The following is a 21,194-nucleotide window of genomic DNA, read 5'->3' as shown; positions in this document are numbered from 1 at the left end:
TGCATTTAAGTTACCATTGTGATCCCAGAGATGGCAGGCAGGATGAAGAGCTGGAGGCATAGCAGGGTTTGCTATCTACCCGTCACATGACTTCAATTGACAGGTAGCCTACCCCTGCTACAGTGAGACTTCAGTAACAACTCTTAGTATGGCCGGGCGGCTCACATCACAACCAAGATGGCAGTGCCCAGGTAAGATCCAGGCTTTTGAATGTAGGGAAGATTTTACAGGTAAATAACATGCCTTCAATAAACACATACAGTAATCTTACTGGAAGGATTGTTGTTGAAATTAATTGTTGTAAAAAATAAAAGGTCCACACAAGTAAATATGATATACTTTCCTATCTGTTTACTAATGCTAGCAGCAGAAGGATTAAAAATAGTCAGTGCTGAGAGACTGAAGTTCCGCTTTAATAATTTATCAGCATTTGTCAGCTCCTGGAACTCCACAGAGAAGAGCCGTTATACTTTGGCTGTGTGTGATAGCAATGAAAAATCTGTAGGTGTTATTTACTAAAGAAAGTAGTACTGATAAAAGATAGTAAAGAAAACCAGAAATGTGGCAAGAGAGTTTAATAAAGTAAAGCATGCGGTGAGGAAGGGACATTGTGGCTGCCCATTTTATAATGGGGTCCGAAACCACATATTCCTTTTCAGCCAAACATGGTCAGAAAACCACATAACATCACAAAGCTTGTATCCTGCCAACTAGAAGACAGATAGTCAGAAACCCTGGAAGAAATCGGACTTTACTTGTGTACACGATGGACAGAGGTGAATAATTTGTGTTTCTATGTGAATGGTAAATAAGCAGGAAAAGCGTTCTTCTCCAAAACGGACCAGCAGTGGCCAGAGAAAGCCGTAATAATAAAGCTGCCATTAGACTGTGTTGTGCCTGTGAAGCCACACATCTCCTACTTTCTTCAAAGCCTAAACAGGAATGTTCCTACAACCCCAGCGTACCTGTTGGAGCTTAAGCTGGGAAAAAAGATTTTGTGAGATGGATGGATTAGGAATGGATATCTGACTGTTCTCTGATGTCTATGGACAACTAAATCTAGGATAAAGCTTACCACATTAGTAAATCCTCTTTTTTCGGTTACACTGAAATACTGCATTCTTTACAAGCATATTTCCTACCTGCCCATGGTTTACCCATGTGCTTATATCACAAGCCACCAGCATTCACTAGTTGCCCATTTGAAGTTACCTACATACAGTAATCCTCGAAAGTTGACGAAAATGACCCTTCTATTACCCTGTTGCTCTGAGATTTTGGTCACACTTATGAAAATAAGGATTTCTAAACTGTGTTAGCTTTGTAAACTGTGTTAGCTTTGTAAACTGTGTTAGCTTTGTAAACTGTGTTAGTATCTTCTCTGTTTCAATAAATTCTTATGCAAGGTTTGTAGAAATGTAAAAAAAAAACATGTCAAACATACAAGCTTGAGCAGTACATTGCCAAAGAGTTAAGACATACAACCCCCAGACCCCTCACAATCATAATGCCACTTTACAAAAAATGGTAATACATGAAGGTGTAGTTTAAACAATTCCCAGCTATTCTTGAAAAGTAAATGTCCTATCTGGTGCTCCAGGAAAAAAAGGAGTTGGGCAGTCTCATGGTAGAATTGGTGTCCACTACTCCGTTTAACCTAGTTGATGGACAATAAATGCAAGCCCTTGTAGTGAGATCTATGCAGAAGGTGGTTATGAGAGGCAATGTGGCGTATTGCAGATGTTGAAAAAAATAGTCAGAAAAAGAAGAAAGAATCAGACAGGAAGGGTCAGTGGTAGGGGTATCAGGGGTGGTGATCAGGAGGGGACCAAGGAAAAACAACTTTATGGATCGGCTATGGAGTTGGTCTATTACAGGGCCAGCAAGAACTGGTTAAAATCCATAGGAAGATAATGTTTAACCCATGGGATCCAGACCTGCACAAACATTTACTCTTATGCCGTGTACACACGCCCGGAATTTCCGACAACAAATGTTTGATGGGAGCTTGTTGTAGGAAATTTCAGACCGTGTGTATGCTGCATCAGACATTTGCTGTTGGAATTTCCGAAAACAAAAATTTGAAAGCTGGATCTCAAATTTTTTGACAACAAAATCCGTTCTCGGAAATTCCGACACACAAAATTTCACGCATGCTCTGAATCAAGTACGAGACGGAAGCGCTCGGTCTGGTAAAACAAGTGTTCATAATGGAAATAGCACATTCATCACGCTGCAAATTTTTTAATCCGAAATGAGTGGACAAGAACGCACTGAAAACCAGATACAAACTGACCACACACACTGAAAACCAGATACAAACTGACTACACGCACTGAAAACCAGATACAAACTGACTACACGCACTGAAAACCAGATACAAACTGACTACACGCACTGAAAACCAGATACAAACTGACTACACGCACTGAGAAACCGATACAAACTGACTACACGCACTGAGAAACCGATACGAACTGACCACACGCACTGAAAAAACGTTACGAACTGACTACACGCACTGAAAAACAGATGCGAACCCACAAGCACAAACTGAAGAGCAGTAACCGACTGAAAAGCATGAGGCTGAACAGCGCGAATCGTCTCTCACCAAACTTCTCCTAATACGAGATTAGCAGAAGGAGCCCAAGGGGTGGCACACTTGGTATTGAACTTCCCTTTTATAGTGCCGTCATACGTGTTGTACGTGACTGCGTTCTTGGCGATCGGAATTTTCAACAACATTTGTGCGACCGTGTGTATGCAAGACAAGTTTGAGCCAACATCCGTCGGAAAAAATCCACGGTTTTGTTGTTGGAATGTCCAATCGTGTGTACGCGGCATAAGAATTGCAGGCATTTTATCAGAATTGTGGTATCTTTTACACATGCAAGGATACGAATGATTCACAAACACATTTTGACAAAACAGGATCTGCCAGTATATTTCTGACTCAAGATCCTCCATAAAAGGTTGTCTCGACGAGATTGCGATAGATGCCAGATTCAAGCTCACAGCACCGACACCTGCCAGTGCACAGAACAGCCCTCATACACCTCAATGGTGACACAGCAATGCTGCAATGCACGTGTAGCACTGGTCAGCAACCACTGGTATGCACTTCTGCATAGATTATGGACCAGTGACATGTGCAGTAGTCTTTCCCAGTGCTCTATGCGCATCTCATCCTCTATCCACCACATAAAGGTAAATGAAGGTTAATGACAAAGTGGGGGGGGAGTTAAGCTCATGCGTTTGGACATGCATTTGAATAATACAAACTAGTGCCAAAAATAAATTAGCAGGAGTTAAATTTATAAGCTATATTTTAGATTGGCAGGTTAAATGATACAGCAGACAAGACTTCAGTGCACAGACTGCCTGCAAGTGATCTTATTATTGGTCTGCTGATCTAATAGCAATGGCATGCCAAAGATGATACCAAGCGTGTGTATTCTAGCAGCAATAAGGAATGCACATCTCGCTAAGAAGTGGCTACTGCAGACTTGCTGCAATTATTGGGAGTGGAATCCCTGTCAATGTATTATATCTATGACATATACTGTGTGTGTATGTGCGCACGCGCACACTATCTGTAACAAAAGGTGATCTGCATGTACTGCACTTGTTTCATATCTGGGCTTCACCATCCAGAAGACTCCTACATATCGTCCTCTGTATAATAAAGGGAGGGATGGAGCACCGGTCTTTCTGCTTCCTGTGTAACATGGAATTCTGAATAAAAAGAAGCAGAAAGACGTGTGCTCCACCCCTTTTTGTGTTGGATTATCTATCCAGCCATCTGTGTATGCATCCATCTATCACACATATAAGTATATATATCGCATACATAAAGAAATGCATATAGACGAAAGCTGCCGTGTACAACAGAACGTTGCAACATAGTGCAGAGGCATTATGGGTTGGTTGTGTTTTATGTAAGCCAGCTCTCATGGAAACCTTTTCTGGGATGTGCCGATCATTATCATTTACGTACACACAAGTGTCAGTGTAAACAGATTAGTAAAGTTCTGCACAGATCTGTTACATCACAACTCCTGAAGTGCGGCATTAACACAAATGATAGTTAACCTTGCGATATCCTTGTTTGTGGCAGAAATCTGTTATTTCCCAGCAGGGTCAGAATTGTGCTGCACAGGTCCTTTTCCCAAGCACATCTGGTCGGCTTCTTATGTACCTGCTCATTTATAGAAAGACAACATATGGCAGCACAAGGAGTCAAAGAGCAGAGTCAGGCTAATGGGAGGCCACAGTCAGGTGCATTAGCACATATGTCTCTGCAACCCGAGTCCTCCCCTCACCCACAATGGGGAGAGATGGAGTAATGTGCACCCCCCTCCTGACTAAGAGGGCACACCAATAAAGGGAGGCAGAATTTAGAAGAGATGGAAGGGGAGTGAAGTTTAATGTTATTGGTAATAAAAGACAACGCTCAAGGTTTTCCTTTTACTGTACGATCAGGTTACCCAATTCTGTGACCATATTTACTTACATATACTTCCAGATTATGCAATCGGCCAAATAAAGAATTTTTATCATACCTGCTCAATATTTGAACAGATATTAATCACCAGAAGTAGTTCGCGTTCTTCATTACAACAGCAGATCATATATACAGTAGTCTCACACTGCCAAGCCAAATGACGGGCCTCTCAGATTTAAAGCGGGAGTTCACCCAAATTTTTTTTTTAACATTAGATTGAGGCTCATTTTGTCAAGGGGAAACGGGTGTTTTTTTTTAAATCGAAGCAGTACTTACCGTTTTAGAGATAGATCTTCTCCGCCGCTTCCGGGTATGGTCTTCGGGACTGGGCGTTCCTATTTGATTGACAGGCTTCCGACGGTCGCATACATCACGTCACGAGTAGCTGAAAAAAGCCGAACGTCGGTGCGGCTCTATACGGCGCCTGCGCACCGACGGTCGGCTACTTTCTGAAAATCGTGACGCGATGTATGCGACCGTCGGAAGCATGTCAATTAAATAGGAACGCCCAGTCCCGCAGCCCATACCCGGAAGCGGCGGAGAAGATCTATCTCTAAAACGGTAAGTACGGCTTCGATTTATAAAAAAAACACCCGTTTCCCCTCGACAAAATGAGCATCAATCTAATGTTAAAAATTAAGTTTTTGGGTGAACCTCCACTTTAAAGGCCGATTCTATTATGTTTTTTCATATATAGACTCTGCATAACCCTCCCCTGAAAAAAAAGGGTGGTGTTTGTCAAGCTATACCCACCCTCTCAACACTCCAAAGATGCCCTCCTCTTCTTGGTTCCTACCTCCTGTGAGCCCAGGGCATCAATAAAATCTTGTGGGCTCCCAGGAGGATGCTGTATCATGCGACTGGACTGAAGACAACAGGAACAATGGTACATATATACACTCACCGGACACTTTATTAGGTACACCTTGCTAGCATCGGGTCGGACCCCCTTTTGCCCTAAATTGTCACTAAACCCAGGACCCTGCATTCATTATATCTGGTCTCCCACAGTACAAAGAACATGGCAATGCAATTATTTTTAGTAAATGTAAACTGCTAAATACCTTTTCTCATCAGCAGTATATAGCAGTCTTATGACTTCTATCAGTTCCTGGTAAAACTTGTATGAGGAGTTCTTATACTGCACTGAGCTGTCCTTTCAGGAATCAGAACCCGTGACCCTATGTCTGGACATTACTGATTGGCTCTTTGCAGATCACATTCACTCTCACAAGAAAAAAAAAATCTCTAGCAATAAACACCAAACTGAGCATGTGCAGCCTGACTCCAAAGGCTCTGTCTTATCCAGACATCTTCTCGAGTCAATGGAGGAGGGGAGGATCAGAGAAGACAGGATCAAACAGTCTCTTTACACAATGCAGAGGATTAACCCCTTCGATTCCACAGTGAGAACAAGCATGCTTTACTGCATATACACGCAGATTTTACTATTGTGGGTTTAGTAACACTTTAATTCTTCATGGCATAGATTCAACAAGGTGTTGGAAACATTCCTCAGAGATTTTGGTCCATATTAACATAAGAGCATCACTCAAATAAATTAAGTCCAAAAACAATTACACCAGGTTTTAAATTCTTGACAAACCCCCCCACTATCCTCTAAAGTGCGTTTAAAGGTCTGGTGTTCTGGGTTCATTAAACTCTTAAAGGTTGATGGTTTAACCACTTGAAGACCAGGCATTTTCTGGCGCTTTAAAATGGTGACAAACTACAAACTTTATTATCCATAGGTGAAGCTTTAAAAGCCTTTACAGGTTACCACTTTAGATTTACGCAGGAGGTCTAGTGCTAGAATTTCTGACCATAATCAGACGTTCGCATCGATACCCCACGTGTGCGACGATCGCTGTTTTCACGTGTGCGGGACTGATGCATACGTTCTCCTTTTCGCACTAGCACAGGGGCACTTTAAATTAATCTTTTGTTTAATTTTTTTTTTATTATTATTTTTACACTGTTGCTTTGAATTTATTTATTTTCCGATCATTTATATTGCTGTCACATGGAATGCAAACATCCTTGTGACAGAAATAGGCACGTGACAGGTACTCTTTATGGAGTGATCTGGGGTCTATAAGACCCCAAATCCCTTTTTATCACTTTAAAGAATTCCAAACTCTAAGAAGGGAATTTTTGAATGCTTTCAGTTTTTAAACAATGGTGCATTTAACATGTCGGTTAACCTGGAATGAATATCAGGTCATCACTTCTGGCTTACCATAGCGGAGACCCAATCAAAGCATATTCCAGCTTTCTTGGGGTCTCCGACTAGTCGGGAGACGTGACGGCTCGTAGCTTGGGTCTCTCGGTGGGACGGGAGATCCCAAGCAAGTGGCGAAAGGCTGTGGGAGGCAAAGGTCCCCTCCCACTGCTTGTAATAATAACCGAGTGGCTGGTGAGTGGGCCCTCCGATTGTTATTACAAGAGAGCCGACCAAAGAAAAACGGTATCAGGGCAATGCCTGCAGTTGCAGGCATCTTCCCGGTACAACCACTTGAAGTCAAATTATGTACCAGACTGAGGTTAAGAAGAAAAATGATCCAAAGATCAGAATGCTGAGAGTACTTCTTTACAACTCCCCCGTGTAACATTTTTTTGCGCGCTCCTTGAACAATTCAAGAGGCCTTCAGGGGGAAAAGACAGACATTTGAGATTCACTTTGACCAATGTGAGCAGAAGTAGCATAAGGCTGTATAAAATAACATGAGACAGAGTGTGTACAGTTTTACCACCGATAAGAAAACCTCAGTAACTAGGACATTCAGAAGACTTTACACCACTGGAGGCAGACATGTAAGTCACAGGTTTCCAAATCATACAAAACTATTTCCTCACTCGTTTAATAATTAGCTTGCTCTGACAAAGTACTGCCTTAGGCAGCCCATGCGTTGTAAATTTTTTTGCTTTCATTCAACCAACGGTTGAACGAAAAAAAATGTGGTGCCAATCCCCCCCCCCCCCAATCCACACATTTGAGGTGGATAGAGGAATCGCTCCACTGTGCTATTGTGTTCTGATTGTAGGCATAAGTGTCTTTGATAGACCAACCTTCTTTTCTGGGCCATAATAGTACCCAGAGTTAAATCAGAGAGGAATGAGGCCATACAGGGCAACCCTGAAATGGGCTATAGACCTCAGACAAAAAAAAGCCCAATCTGGCTATATTATATATACACTCATCAGCCACTTTATTGGCTACACCTTCCTAGTACCAGGTTGGACCACCTACTGCCTTCAGAACTGCCTTAATTCTTCGTGGCATAGATTCAACAAGGTGTTGGGTCCATATTGATATACATGATCGCTTCACACAGTTGCCGTAGATTTGTCGGCTGCACATCCATGATAGTTCCACCACTTCCCAAAGGTGCTCTATTGGATGAGATCTGGTGACTGTGGAGGCCATTGGAGTACAGTGACCTCATTGTCATGTCCAAGAAACCAGTGGTGAGAGGGTCTGAGCTTTGTGACATGGTGCATTATCCTGCTGGAAGGAGCCCTCAGAAGATGTACACTGTAGTCATAAAGGGATGGACATGGTCAGCAACAATACTCAGGTAGGTCGTGACATTTAAACAAATGTGCAATTGGTACTAAGGGGCCCAAAGTGTGCCAAGAAAATACCCCCCACACCATTACACCACCACTGGAGCTGTTGAAGCATGGATCCATACTTTCATGTTGTTTACACCAAATTCTGACCCCACATCTGAATTTCACAGCCAAAATGGAGACTCATCAGACGAGGCAATGTTTTTCCAATCTTCTACTGTCCAATTTTAAGCCTGTGAGAATTGTAGCCTCATTTTTCTGTTCTTAGCTGACAGGAGTAGCACCTGGTGTGGTCTTCTGCTGCTGCAGCCTATCTGCTTTGAGGATCAATGTGTTGTGCCTTCAGAGATGGTATCCTGCATACCTTGGTTGTAACGAGAGGCTATTTGAGTTACTGTTCATCTGCCCATTCTCCTCTGACATCAACAAGGCATTTTCGTTCACTCGACTGCCACTCACTGGATATTTTCTCTTTTTCGGACCATTCTCTGTAAACCCTAGAGATGGTTGTGCCTGAAAATCCCAGTAGATCAGCAATTTTTGAAATATTCAGACCAGCCAGCCTGCACCAACAACCATGCCACGTTCAAAGTCACTTAAACCCCCTTTCTTCCCCATTCTGATGCCTCGGTTTGAACTTCAGCAATTCGTCTTCATCACGTGTAATTTGTGTTACCAAGCGATTTTATACACACACTATGGGGGAGATTTACTAAAACTGGTACACACAGAATCTGGTGTAGCTGTGCTTAGTAACCAATCCGCTTCTAACTTCAGCTTGTCCAATTAAGCTTTGGCAATAAAACCTAGAAGCTCAACTTCAAAACGCCCTTATTTATTTTCCTAAAATTATACATTTTCCCAGTTTAAACATTTGATGTTTTCTATTGTGAATACCATATGGGTTTATGAGAATTGAAAATCAATAAATGATTGTAATCTGCTTTTATGTACTTTTTTGGGATACACACACACACACACACACACACACACTTATGTATAAACACACTCTCAAAGACAAGATTATGAGACAGTCAACTATTATTATCCTGCTGTGTCTGGGCCAATTCCCAAACCGTCGATGCAGGGCCGAGCTGGCTGTCTCTCCTGGAATTGACATCTTGAAACATATACTAGCGAGAGGAGCACGTGATGACAGCATGCTGAATGTGTGATTGAACAGGACTGAGCCGTCTCTGCTATATCATTAGGGATGCAGCGCACAAAGAAATGACAGGACAAGGATACTGCAAAGCAAGCAAAAAGCAAGACCTCAGCTCCCAGATCCCTTGTGTTATTCAATAGGAGGGCTCTTCATGATTATGGATACCTAACCTCAAATACAAGCGACACTAAAAGATTTGCGCAGAATTGCAAAGCTTTAACCAAAATATGAAGCGGTTACATATATCTTGTCTTCATTATCAGTTAACATTCTTACAATCTAAATGATCATTTTAACATTCAACAGAAAATCAAGTGAATTCAACCCAGTAATTTTTTTTTACAGGTTTGGATAGTGGAGAGAAGTTCTAGAATCCCTGTCATGTTTTTATTGCAGCCTACACTTGTATAGGTCTAAAGATTTGAGATTTGGCAGCTACACTGACTGTGGTTGGTGTTTACAAGCGCAAGACACTGTAGCTGCTTAAAGAGGTTCTAAAAGCTCAAGGTTATATACCTTTATACATTCTATGCATGAAGGGGAAAACCTTCTGTGTGCAGCAGCCCCTCCAAGTACTTACCCAGGCCCCATTGAGATCCAGCAATGTGCACAAGAGACTCGGCTCTCTGGGGTCTCGCCCTCCTCATTGGCTGAGACAGCAGCAGGAGCCACTGGCCAGAGACAGGGGGCAGGGCCGAGCCGCGGCTCTGGTTTTTAAATAGCTCGGGAGCAAGCCTGCTTGGGTGCCTCCATTGCAAGCTGCTTGCTCTGGGGGCACTTGGCAGAAGGGAGTGGCCAGGAACACCTGCGGGAGTCCCGAGAAGAAGAGGATCATGGTTGCTCTGTGCAAAAACATTGCAGAGAGCAGGTAAATATAACATGTTTTTTTTTTTTAAATGCCTTTAATATCAATTTAGGCTGGCCATACACCAAGAGAATAAAGTTTGATTGTTCATACCATCAGCAACCTCACGGTTACCTGTGGCATGTCTTTGAATCATTCAGGTATCAAGCACTCCATTTATCCGATTCCCGCCGGCCCGTCATATGACATAGTCGACTTTGAGTGGTGATATCTGAATGATGCCTGCATCTACAGGCCTCATACAGATGTTGTCTTGGGAGGGGAAGTCCCCCCCCCTTCTTTCCCGCCGTCCTCCGGTGCTTCTGCCGGCTCGCTCGACGAACTGTAGAATGAACTGACCGGCGTTGGATTTTGACCATAGAGATTTCCAGCGGGCCAGTTGTCCCTGGAGTGTCTCTATGATCGTTCGAAGGCCGACGTGATGTTATGACATCACGCCTGACCTCTGCATTTGAAAAAATGCCGTAGCCTTGGCTGGGAAGCATGCTTTATTTATTTTTTATTTCAAGCTTCTCAGCCTTGAGGAGATCTGGGGACTTATAGACCCCAGATCTCACTGTAAAGAGGACCTGTCATGCACTATTTATATTACAATGGATGTGTACATTCATTTTAATAGGAATAAAAGTGATAAAAAAAAATCAAAAAGAAAGCATCAAACTAGAAAAAAAATTAAAATGAAAGCGCCCCTGTCCCTGCATGCTCGCTCACAGATGCAAGTCTTGAGAGCAATAATGCTAGCACTAGACCTCTAACTCAGAACATGTAACCTGTATAAAAAATTAAAGCGTCGCCTATGGGGATTTTTAAGTATAGTTGCTTGGCGCTAGCATGTGCAATTTTGAAGTGTGACATGCTAGGCATTTATTTCCATAACATCATCTTTCAAAAAAAATGGGCTAACTTTACTGTTTTTTTTTTTCTTTATGCATGAATACCATGCAAGATAAAAAGTTGCAACAACCTCCATTTTATTCTCTAGAGTCTGTGCTAAAAAAAACATATATAAATGTTTGGGGGTTCCGTGTAATTTTCTAGCAAAAAAATATGATTTTTACATGAAGAGAAATGTCAGAATTGGCCCGGTAGGCAAGTGGTTGTAAACCCCTGTGTATACCCACTGAAGTAAAGTGACTAGCCTAAGGGGATGCAAAGAGATGAAACAAATCTCCCTACATAAGTTGTATGTCCCTGTCGATTGAACAATTGACTTTTGTTGAAGGAGCTGGATGGAAAATTGACGGCTGAACAGCGATTGCATGCAATCAGATGCAGGCAGTGTTGGGGTGTTCCACCAGCCACTGGAGCCGGCTTCCAGAATAAAACCTTGTCAGGGGAGATATGTCCAGCTGCACTGCATAGTGTGGATGGAAGGATCTGTTCATTCTGCAGCCATATCAGTGTATGGCTAGCTTTGAGAACTAAATGTGACCACAAACTCTAGCATCCAAGTCTGATCTCACAATAAACACATTTTAGATTTCTCTAATAACTATAAAGATCTCGAATAAATCACTATCTATCCAATCTGGTTCACAGTAAATCTAGCCACGCAGAATCCAATCAACAAAATGCATTACCAGCTCGGAGGCACAAGGATCTACTGTGATTCTAGTAAGTAGGTCCTCACACAGATGTCACTAATCCAGCGGTTTCAAATGTGACAGTCTGTCATCAACTTCAGATGCATGCTAATATATACAACACAGAAAAATCTTTACATAGATGGAAATGGGTTTAATATAACTTGAAGCCACTCGTGAACTTTCAGCCCCCGAAGCTTGACACTCTGCATTAAACTTTGATTAGTGAACAGTGTGTCAGCTTATGCCCAGTCTGCTAGAAGTTAATCCTGGAATCCACGGACCATTATCCATCTTTTGCAGTTGTTGGGAAAACGCTGACACATTTTTTTATTTGTCCTCATCTACAGACTGGGCAGCTTCCTGTATGATGCACTCGGCACCTTGAGGTTACATGAAGTACAAAGCTATGCTGTAGCATTAATCCTAAAAGAAGCGCAATGTCTCTATATCATGCTTCTGAGTTATAACAAAGGTCCCAGGGATGAGCAGGAAGAAATAAACGTTTTTTTTTTATTAGAAGGAATAGAGAAGGATTAGAACCTCGGTCTGGTTTTTACTGCAATCTGGGTCACAGTTTCTTCTCATGCTCTGTTTCAGTGACAACGGTTAGACCAGACAGGACATGAGGTTAAAATCTCTAACAGAAACACAGACAGAAACAAAAAGTAGAAGTAGGAGAGGGCTAGGACCCCTGTCAGCTGATTATTGCTGTCTTTGTACCTGTAGTAGATTTTTCTGTTTGCTGCTGTGGGCAAGTGAGGTGAAATCTCTGTAATGGAGCACATGATAGCAGTAAAAACCTATCTAAGGCCCCTTTCACACACGCGGAGCAATCGGGTTCAACTGTCCATTTCTCAGGAGGAAGCGATTGGACCCCCCGGTCTCCTCTATGGAGCAGTGGGTGTAAACGCACGTGATAGAGCGCTCCGAAGGATGGGAGACGCTCTGGAGAAGTCATGGAGGTGAGCATAGGATGAGGTGGCAAGGGAGCTAGAGAGTAGAAGGTCTTTGGAGGAATGAAGAGAATAATTTGGTTGGTATTTTGAGACTAGATTAGTGATGTAGCTGGGGACAGAGTTGTGGATGGCTTTGTAAGTAGTTGTTAGTATCTTGAATTTAATACGTTGGGTGAGGGAAGGCAGTGGAAGGATTGACAGAGAGGGGTAGCTGACACTGAACAGGTGGTAAGGTGGATGAGCCTGGCAGAAGCATTCATGGCAGACTGAAGGGAGGATAGCCTATGTAAAGGTAAGCCAATGAGGAGGGAGTTGCAGTTGTGGAGGCAGAAAGATGACCAGGAAAAGAAATAGAAGCTTTGTGGTGTCATTGGTTAGGAAGGGGGGTATCTTGGAGATGTTGCAGAGGTTGAGGTGGCAAGCTTTGGACAGTGATTGGATTTGGGACCGAAAGGATAGTTCAGAGCCCTACGATTACTTAACCAGAACCTCCTCCACATCCCCAAGTCCCGCTACAAATCTACAGGAGAACGAAGATTCGCAGTCCAAGGACCACGGCTATGGAACGCTCTACCCACGGACATCCGCATGGAAGAAAACCATTGGGCCTTCAGAAAAAAAACTTAAGACCCATCTCTTCTGAAGATTTCCGGACGACGACATTGGAAACAAAGCACCTTGAGGCGATTTAGTTCGCATTGTGGCGCTATACAAGTTACTCACTCAGGATTACACCTTGGCTTGCGGAGACGGGTTAATAGCTGTGCCTTGATTTTGACAGAGAAATCAGGGGAAGAGGCACCTGGGGGAGAAGTTTTGAAGTGGTATGACATCCAGGCCGATATGTCAGTTAGTGATGTGTGAGAGAGAGAGAGCGAGAGAGAGAGAGAAAGAGAAAAAGAGAGAGAAAGAGATTTGTGTGACATCAGTGTAGAAATTATATTGAATATTAGATGACTGCCAATTCAGCCCAAAAATCTAACATCTATCAGCTACCTGCACACACTGTTGGCAGAGGCTCGAGGGGTAAAGTAATCATGAAGGATAGAAAGTTTATCCTGACCACTTCTGCTGTCTCCCCCGCTAAGCTGTAACAAAAAAGGTATTTGAGGAACGTCTCCACACTTCTTAAACTCCATGTCACGACTAACACAAAAGTATATTAGTCATCTAGTTTCTTTGACCAAGCTCTGAATGTTTACGTGTATGATCTGATTAGAAGGGCCACCAATCCAAGCCAATTCAAAAAGTTAAACACATTGTAGCATCCAAGACTAGGCAAATCGTATATCCAGCTATTCCACCAGAGAGAAGAACAATCCATTTATTAGGTATGTGCCAATTTTGTTAGGGCAGAAACTATTGCTCCATGATGGTTTCAAGGACAAGCAGATATTGGCTTTGAGGTCTTTCAATATTTGGTGGACCTCAAAGTGGCCATATTATTGCAGATCTGTCACCAAGGTTGACAGGAAGTAAACACTTTGCACATCCTAATTTAGAAAGCAGCACCAGTGTGATGCCTTTAGATTTTTGTCTGACATTACCGGGTAAGGAAACAGCACTTAATCGCAATAGACAGACAATCGCTAGACAACCACTGTCTGCAAAAGAAATACCTTTCAAAACTCGAGAAACTGCATTAGAATTAATCTTGCATAGTTCAAAATCCACTTGCTATGCTTGAAATCGGTCGCAATACCTGCAAGTTTGGGGCTAGGTATGGCTGCCCTTAGCAATTTTTAGTCCTTAGTTGATTAACCCCTTAAGCAGAGAATTTCTTCATTGAAAAATATCTAGAAAACGCTAAATATTGAACAGAGTAAACTGAAAAAACGACTTGCAGGGAATCTCAACAGATTGCCTATGTTTAACCTAAAAATTCCAATAATGCCTTGAGGCAAAACAAAAATCACAGAGCTGAACGGGTTAAGCCACCTGGCCCATTGATATGCCAATTTGTAAGGCAGTAGAAAGAACTGCAGACAGCCTCTATTCAGTGGGGTCACTTTAAAAGAGGCCAATTTCTAAGAGACAATAATCTCATCACAGTGGGAAAACACAGAACAGCAGGAACTGACCAGTGTAGGGCAGATAGCTGGTGGGGGTAGGGAAGAGCCTAACCCCCCCCCCCCCCTCGTTTTAAACTCGGCTAAAAGATTTTTCACACTCTGGATGTTGAATTAACCTTATTAAAAAGAAACTTTTACTTTACTGATTAGTTTAATGTCTTAACACAAGTAAGGACCGTGCTACGCTTTCAGCTGACACAGACAAGTAAGGGTTAATGACATCACGATGCCAGCGAGGTGACAGAGCAAAATGCTGGAGCCAGAAGTAAGAAGTGGAAACTTTGTCTGTGCGAGCTCCAAACTGTCTGGATTCTAACTCAAGTGAAGTGGAAGCCAAATTCTCTACACGTCATTATCACTGAAAGAAAAAAATGTATAAACCCTTTTTATACTTGGCCTCCCAAAAAGGGGCCACAACAGTATGGGAACCGAATAAGAAAGTTGTGTGATTTCACCTACAGTTTACCATTCCTGCATGGTCTACAACAAATTAAAAAATGTGACTGCATACTATGTATCGGCGAGATTGCGCGTCCGGTAGATCAACCACAGCTGGGAAAGTCCGGACACTATGTTCATTGGGCCTCATGCAGGCAGAAATAAAAATAAAAAAACGCCACTTATACAGGCATGAGCTTTTTGCTTTAGCCTGTAAAAGCACCTCTATAAAAGCCTGTGTGTGCATTCACTCATAGGCAAAAAAAAAAATTGTAAAAAGGTGCATTCTTCAGAAAAACACACAATGTGCCAGGCGTCTAAACGTGCATAAACGCTACAAGAATATAGCATCTGAGCATTAATGCATTCCACTGGCCAGAATAAATGGATATTCTGGCCAGTAGAAGGCATTTACCCTCAAACACTATACGCACATATATATGTGTGCGCAATACTCAGCTTTTAGCTCTTTTTTATGCCGCAATTTCCTGCCATCAGTTCAGAGAGGTTTTTTCAGATGTCCCATGTACATGAGGCCTCAAAGTACAGCTCCTGAAAGGTGGACATATACACCACCACATATCTCAGACAAGGAGAGCTACACCCAATACCAGAAAAAAAAGTCAGACATTAATCGTTGGCCCTGCGAATGGAAAAATGGCACAGCATCAGCGTTATCCCTTTCAGTAGGTGTTGAAGAAAGAAAATGTGAATATTTGGAACACAGCCTTCCTTACAGACTGCCTGATGTTTTACTATCCCTGATTAGTTTGGCAGAGACCGCGCTAAACTTTTCTGGGCCCAAATGCAAAATGTGAACTAGAGCCCCAGAGGATACGCTTCTTATTAATAAAATCTGTAACACCCACACAACTGGTGCAATCACTACTAGTGCACACACAGGCCTTTTCTGGCTGATTAACACATAATGATGACACTTCCATTGGTGCAATGAGGGATAAAGAGATAAGCTTTCTGTCTGCTTTATTGTTACTTATTAAACAGTGATAAAACGGTGAACATTAAAAGATTTGATCGGCTTTATTAAGCACAAATTAATGCAGGCTAAGTGCCAACGCACATAGTAAACAATTGTTTTCCATTTGCCCTTTTCACACCATAATGCCGCGTTAAGTCGATCAGTCAGTCATTCAAACGGGAGGTCAAATGCTGTGTACAGGTGTGTATAGTTTTGTATACATGTCTATGGGCCCATTAACACAGTTCCATATGGGGCTGCAACGTTCCCTGCGTTGAGCGATACAACTGTAAATCATTAATACAGCCTTTTGGCTGCTACCATCAGACTGCTTCCTAGCAACCAGGATGCTAGGCAGCAGGGGCCAGTCAAGAGTGTAAGCGGCTTTGCAGGCGCTGCTGACTACACATTTTTGATACTGTTGAACGGCCAATAGGGCCCCATGTAGGTTATTTGTACATGTGTAAAGCAGCCCATAGATTATGCAATTTTCTTTTCTTCCAAAAGAAAATTGCTAAGATCCCCCCTCAACACATTCCATGTTGATGGGGGAATCCCTCCTGCAGCACTATTGTGTTCTGTCGGCGGGGAGCCTTCCCTGTAGCCAAAACACAATGGTCACTGCTGGTGGCTATAGCAGCCAAGAGTGATCACATGAACATAATCCAACTGGCTGGTTGTACTGAAGTCAATTGTTGGATCGACTTCAGTACAACCAGCCTGCCTGTAGATGGATCGGATCTTGGCCTGTCCCTGCTGAACAAGATGAGATTTGATCTATGGCTAACTTTTACATGTATCAAGCAGCACAGACTGATAAAACCATAGGAACTGGCTGCCAGCATCATGAAATAGTTACTCCCATGTGAACGAGGTCTAAGCATGCAGGCTGGTGTAAATAAGTCCTGATGATGGGAAAGACTGCTACTTTGGGTGTTTAAACCATTGAGATTATGCATTTTTTTCCTTTAAATGCTTTTTTTGTGCTAAAAAACACTGAAGAGTGCAAGAAAATACTCAAACACACCACATAATGTGAAAAATGCTCATGCTGTTTTAAAGGTCACATCCAGGTGTCCGTTTTATTAGAGTAATTCCTCGTACACACGGCCAGACTTTCCGAAAAAAAAGTCAGACAGGCTTTTTTTCTCGGAAAGTCTGGCCGTGTGTAGCCTCCATCCGACTTTTTTTCTCCGAAGTCCAAAGGACCTTAGATAGAGAACCTGTTCTCTTTCTTTCCGTCAGACTTCCGATGGACTTTTGCATGGCCAAAAGTCAGACCGTGTGTACGAGGCATTAGGGTACTTTCACACTGCTCTGTAGCAAAATCATATATGTGTTTTTACCACGATTTTTGTGTTCCAGATGCTTTTGATGTGCGTTTCTGGGTCCCCTGCTCCTGTGAAAAATGGACGCGACTCAAAAACGCACCAAAAAATGTGAAACTGCGGTGCGTTTTTCTCGTGATTTTGCCGCTATTACCATTAATTTCCCTGGAAGCTGTGTTTTTCAAAACCACCCTAAAGATGCAGGACTTTTCAAAACGCACTGCACTTGTAATGCAGTGGTGTGAAAAGTCCCATAGGATTTAAAAAGGTAAACATTTTTCTTATGTATTTCTTGCAAGGAAAAAACGCAGAAAAAACGTTATCAGTATGTAAAGGGCCTTAAGGCAGGCAAGCATTTGTTAAAGGGCATCTAAACCCAAAAAGTCCACACCATAGATGCATCAGGTTCTGAAGTCTTCTAGGCCAATCAAGAACGTCGTAACTGAAAACCGCACAGGCAGAGAGCAAAGGAAATGGTCATCCCACAAGACTTCTGGCATTATGTTAACTGATATTTTGTCCCTAGTGTAAAACGACATTTACAATTGGATTTAATAAATAAAAAAAGTACACAAACACATATTTGTCAAATCTCAAATATTTACGAAAAACGATTTGTATTTTCAAGATATACTAATCTTAGTAAATTCAAAGATGACCTATCAAGATATGAGGGCTGCCATTGCAGAAAATGATGCTTTCCTGGCTCTCAGCCTCTTGTGACTGGCCCATAACACACATGCAGGTCTCCAGTGTACAGGGAGTCATAGACGAGCATATGTTGGTCAGGGAATGATGGAAACGATCTATGCCAAACACCTTTAGCCCCCCCCCCAAAAAAAAAATCCAGCCTCAAGCTACCGGTAATTTTCTATTATGGGAAAAATGCAACATTAAAGTGCTCTCCTAAACCTACACCAACATGGGGTTCACTACGGAGATCTCTTCCATTATGGCCCCAAGAACTTGCAGCCATCCTGGTCATGAATGTGAGACAGCCAAACTACAAGGAAGCAGCACCTCACATCTGAGAAGCTGGGGCAGCCTGACCTCTTCAATCATATTTGTACTAATAAGGAAACCATTAATGTGCATCAACTGTACGTCTACTAAAGTAGAATTCCAGCCTCAATCTAACTAGTCTTAAAAATGCCCCTCCTGCCTCCTAACACCTTTGTTGACTAACCCGTATAAAAGAAAAAAAAGACTTGCCTATTCTCAGCTCACTCTGGTCACGTGATCCCGTGTGTCAGCCCGCGGAGGCTGCAGGAGGGAGGAAAGAGCACTCAACAGCTGGGAATTCCTGGGTGCGATGACATCACCCATAGGCACCCATGTCCCAGCCATTGTCGCAACGCTCTCTTCTCCTTTGCAGGCACTGATGGCTGACCCAGGGGAGCAGGATCACGTGACCTGACCAGAGTGGACCGGAAATAAGAAGTATTTTTTTTACACAGGTTAGTCAGCATAGGTGTCGGGAGGGGGGAGGAGACATTTTTAAGAGTGGCTAATTTGGCTGGAATCCTACTTTAAAGTGGTATTAAAGCGGAGGTCCACTCTAAAAATTTACTTTCTATTAAGAGCTTGCCTTTAATGTAAAACATTTTTTTTTTTTACTCACTATCTGGCTGTTACTAGGCAGATTTCGTAGTCTGCCTACTCCCTAGGCCTAGGTCAGTGATGGCGAACCTTGGCACCCCAGATGTTTTGGAACTACATTTCCCATGATGCTCATGCACTCTGCAGTGTAGTTGAGTATCATGGGAAAGGTAGTTCCAAAACATCTGGGGTGCCAAGGTTCGCAATCACTGGCCTAGGTGGTTCAACTTCCGATCCTAAGACCCCATTGCCTTCTGATGACACTCATTTCCCAGGAGTCTCTGGGCATTACTGTGCCTAAAAATCGCCCAGCATGCACCTCTCCCTGAAAACCAGGAAGAAAAAGGAACTGGGCTTCATATGCCCACACATATGATGGATATGGCCACAATATGAGCTGGAGGACATATGATTTCTGGAAAGATTGGGGAGCTATTAATATGTTTTAGAGACCATTTAATGTGATTAATTTTAGCTTGCAAAAAAAAAAAATTATGCCCGGAACCCTGCATTAAACCCAATAGAAAAGATTTTATATTCCAGCTTACCAATTCTTAGATGTGATGGCTGCATTACATTCCCTTTTAGGTTTTCTTTACTCTATTTTCATCTGGTGATCCAGCCAGCAAGTCTGTTGTATTTCAAAAGCACAAGCTCTCCAGCAGAATATATCAGTTTACATTGAAGAAACAACGCATTTAACACTGCCAGGGGTAACTAAAATGATCCGCTTTTATTTATTCAAGTAAAACCTTTATCCCAAAAGGAAAAAAGTTTGCTGTAACTGATTATATAGTGTAAGTTGGAGTTTGGCTTCAGTTCATTAGTATTCAAATTTGCTTACACATTTAACACTACCCTTCCCCCGGACTGGCAATGCTGCCGTCTGCTGTGCCTCCGCTTCTCATTCATCCAGAGTTGTGTTACTGGCCAGATCACCAGGGAAAAGCCAAAAGAAAACTGATGCATCCACCTCTTGTAATTATTGGTAAGCATCAATTTTTGTTGTGTACGTTTTTTGTTGTGCACGTTTTGTGACACTGTGTGATTAGTAGGGTGCGGGTTCTCGGGCCAGCCCTGAACGTCTTGGGAGTGGGTGGACATGGCCTTCTGGCTTAGTTCGCCTGCTCTCATGGGGTCTCCCTTCGGGGGAGCCCCACCTAGTACTGGGAGGGTTCTGTTTCGGCAGTCCCTCCGAGGAAGTTGGGTCCGTGTCGGCTTCGGTTGCTCGGACCACAGTACCTCAGTCCCCGTCTGGAGCCTAACGCCCCGGGGGATCAGGGTTTGGGTCCCTCTTCACAGGAGGACCACTTGACGTTGCACCCGTCTGCATGTTTTTGTGAACACTCTTTATGTGTGTGCACATTTTTTCTGCACCGGGTGGAGTTTTTGTGTGTGTTCACACGCCATAGGCTTTTCAAAAAAAAAAAAAATCAATATAATACATTTTAGGTTTTGGGCTTAATACCGCTTTAATTCTGATTTCATGTAAACCAGTGTTTGACATCAAATTCCGATTTAGTCTTAGTTCTAGTCTTTTGACTAAAATGCCACTTTTGTGTTAGCCATATATTAGTCTTTTGATTAAAATGCCACTTTTGTGTTAGCCATATATTAGTCTTTTGATTAAAATGCCATTTTAGTCAGTTTTATTCATATTTTAGTCAACTAAAATCTCATGTACATTTTAGTCAACTAAAATCGAATGGGTTTAGTTCCATTTCAATGCATTATTTCATTAGAACTGCCAACTATTATATACTCGGAGTAAATATCTCATAACATGTTTAATATTTATGGCATGAAGGTTTGAACATGCACTACAGACACAGATTTAGTCGTCATGATATAAATTCAATTTCGTTTTACTTAGTCTTTTGACTAAAATGTCATTTTAGTTTTAGCTGTATTTTAGTCATCTGAATGGTTTCGTTTAGTATTTTAGTCGACTAAAAAATAGTATTAATTTAGTTGACGGAAATATTTTAGTCAACGCAATTTAAACGGACGTGAACTGTGACCGTCACTTCTGTAGAAGGCACTAAAGCAGAATTGGCCATAGAAGGTTAGAAGTTTGGCTGGTTCAGCAGGGACCAGCTGACATTCAAACCATGTATGGGCAGGATGAT

General features: G+C 42.4%; 1 protein-coding gene across 12 annotated transcripts in view; it reads right to left on the bottom strand.

The window, feature by feature from the left end:
* Positions 1-21,194, bottom strand: part of ZMIZ1 (zinc finger MIZ-type containing 1) — a 423,333-nt gene that overhangs the window by 53,711 nt on the left and 348,428 nt on the right. The window lies entirely within an intron of this gene.

The sequence above is a fragment of the Rana temporaria genome, chromosome 8 (genome assembly GCF_905171775.1).
Source record: "Rana temporaria chromosome 8, aRanTem1.1, whole genome shotgun sequence".
In the NCBI taxonomy this organism is placed as follows: Eukaryota; Metazoa; Chordata; class Amphibia; order Anura; family Ranidae; genus Rana; species Rana temporaria.
This window is presented reverse-complemented; position numbering and strand designations above follow the sequence as displayed.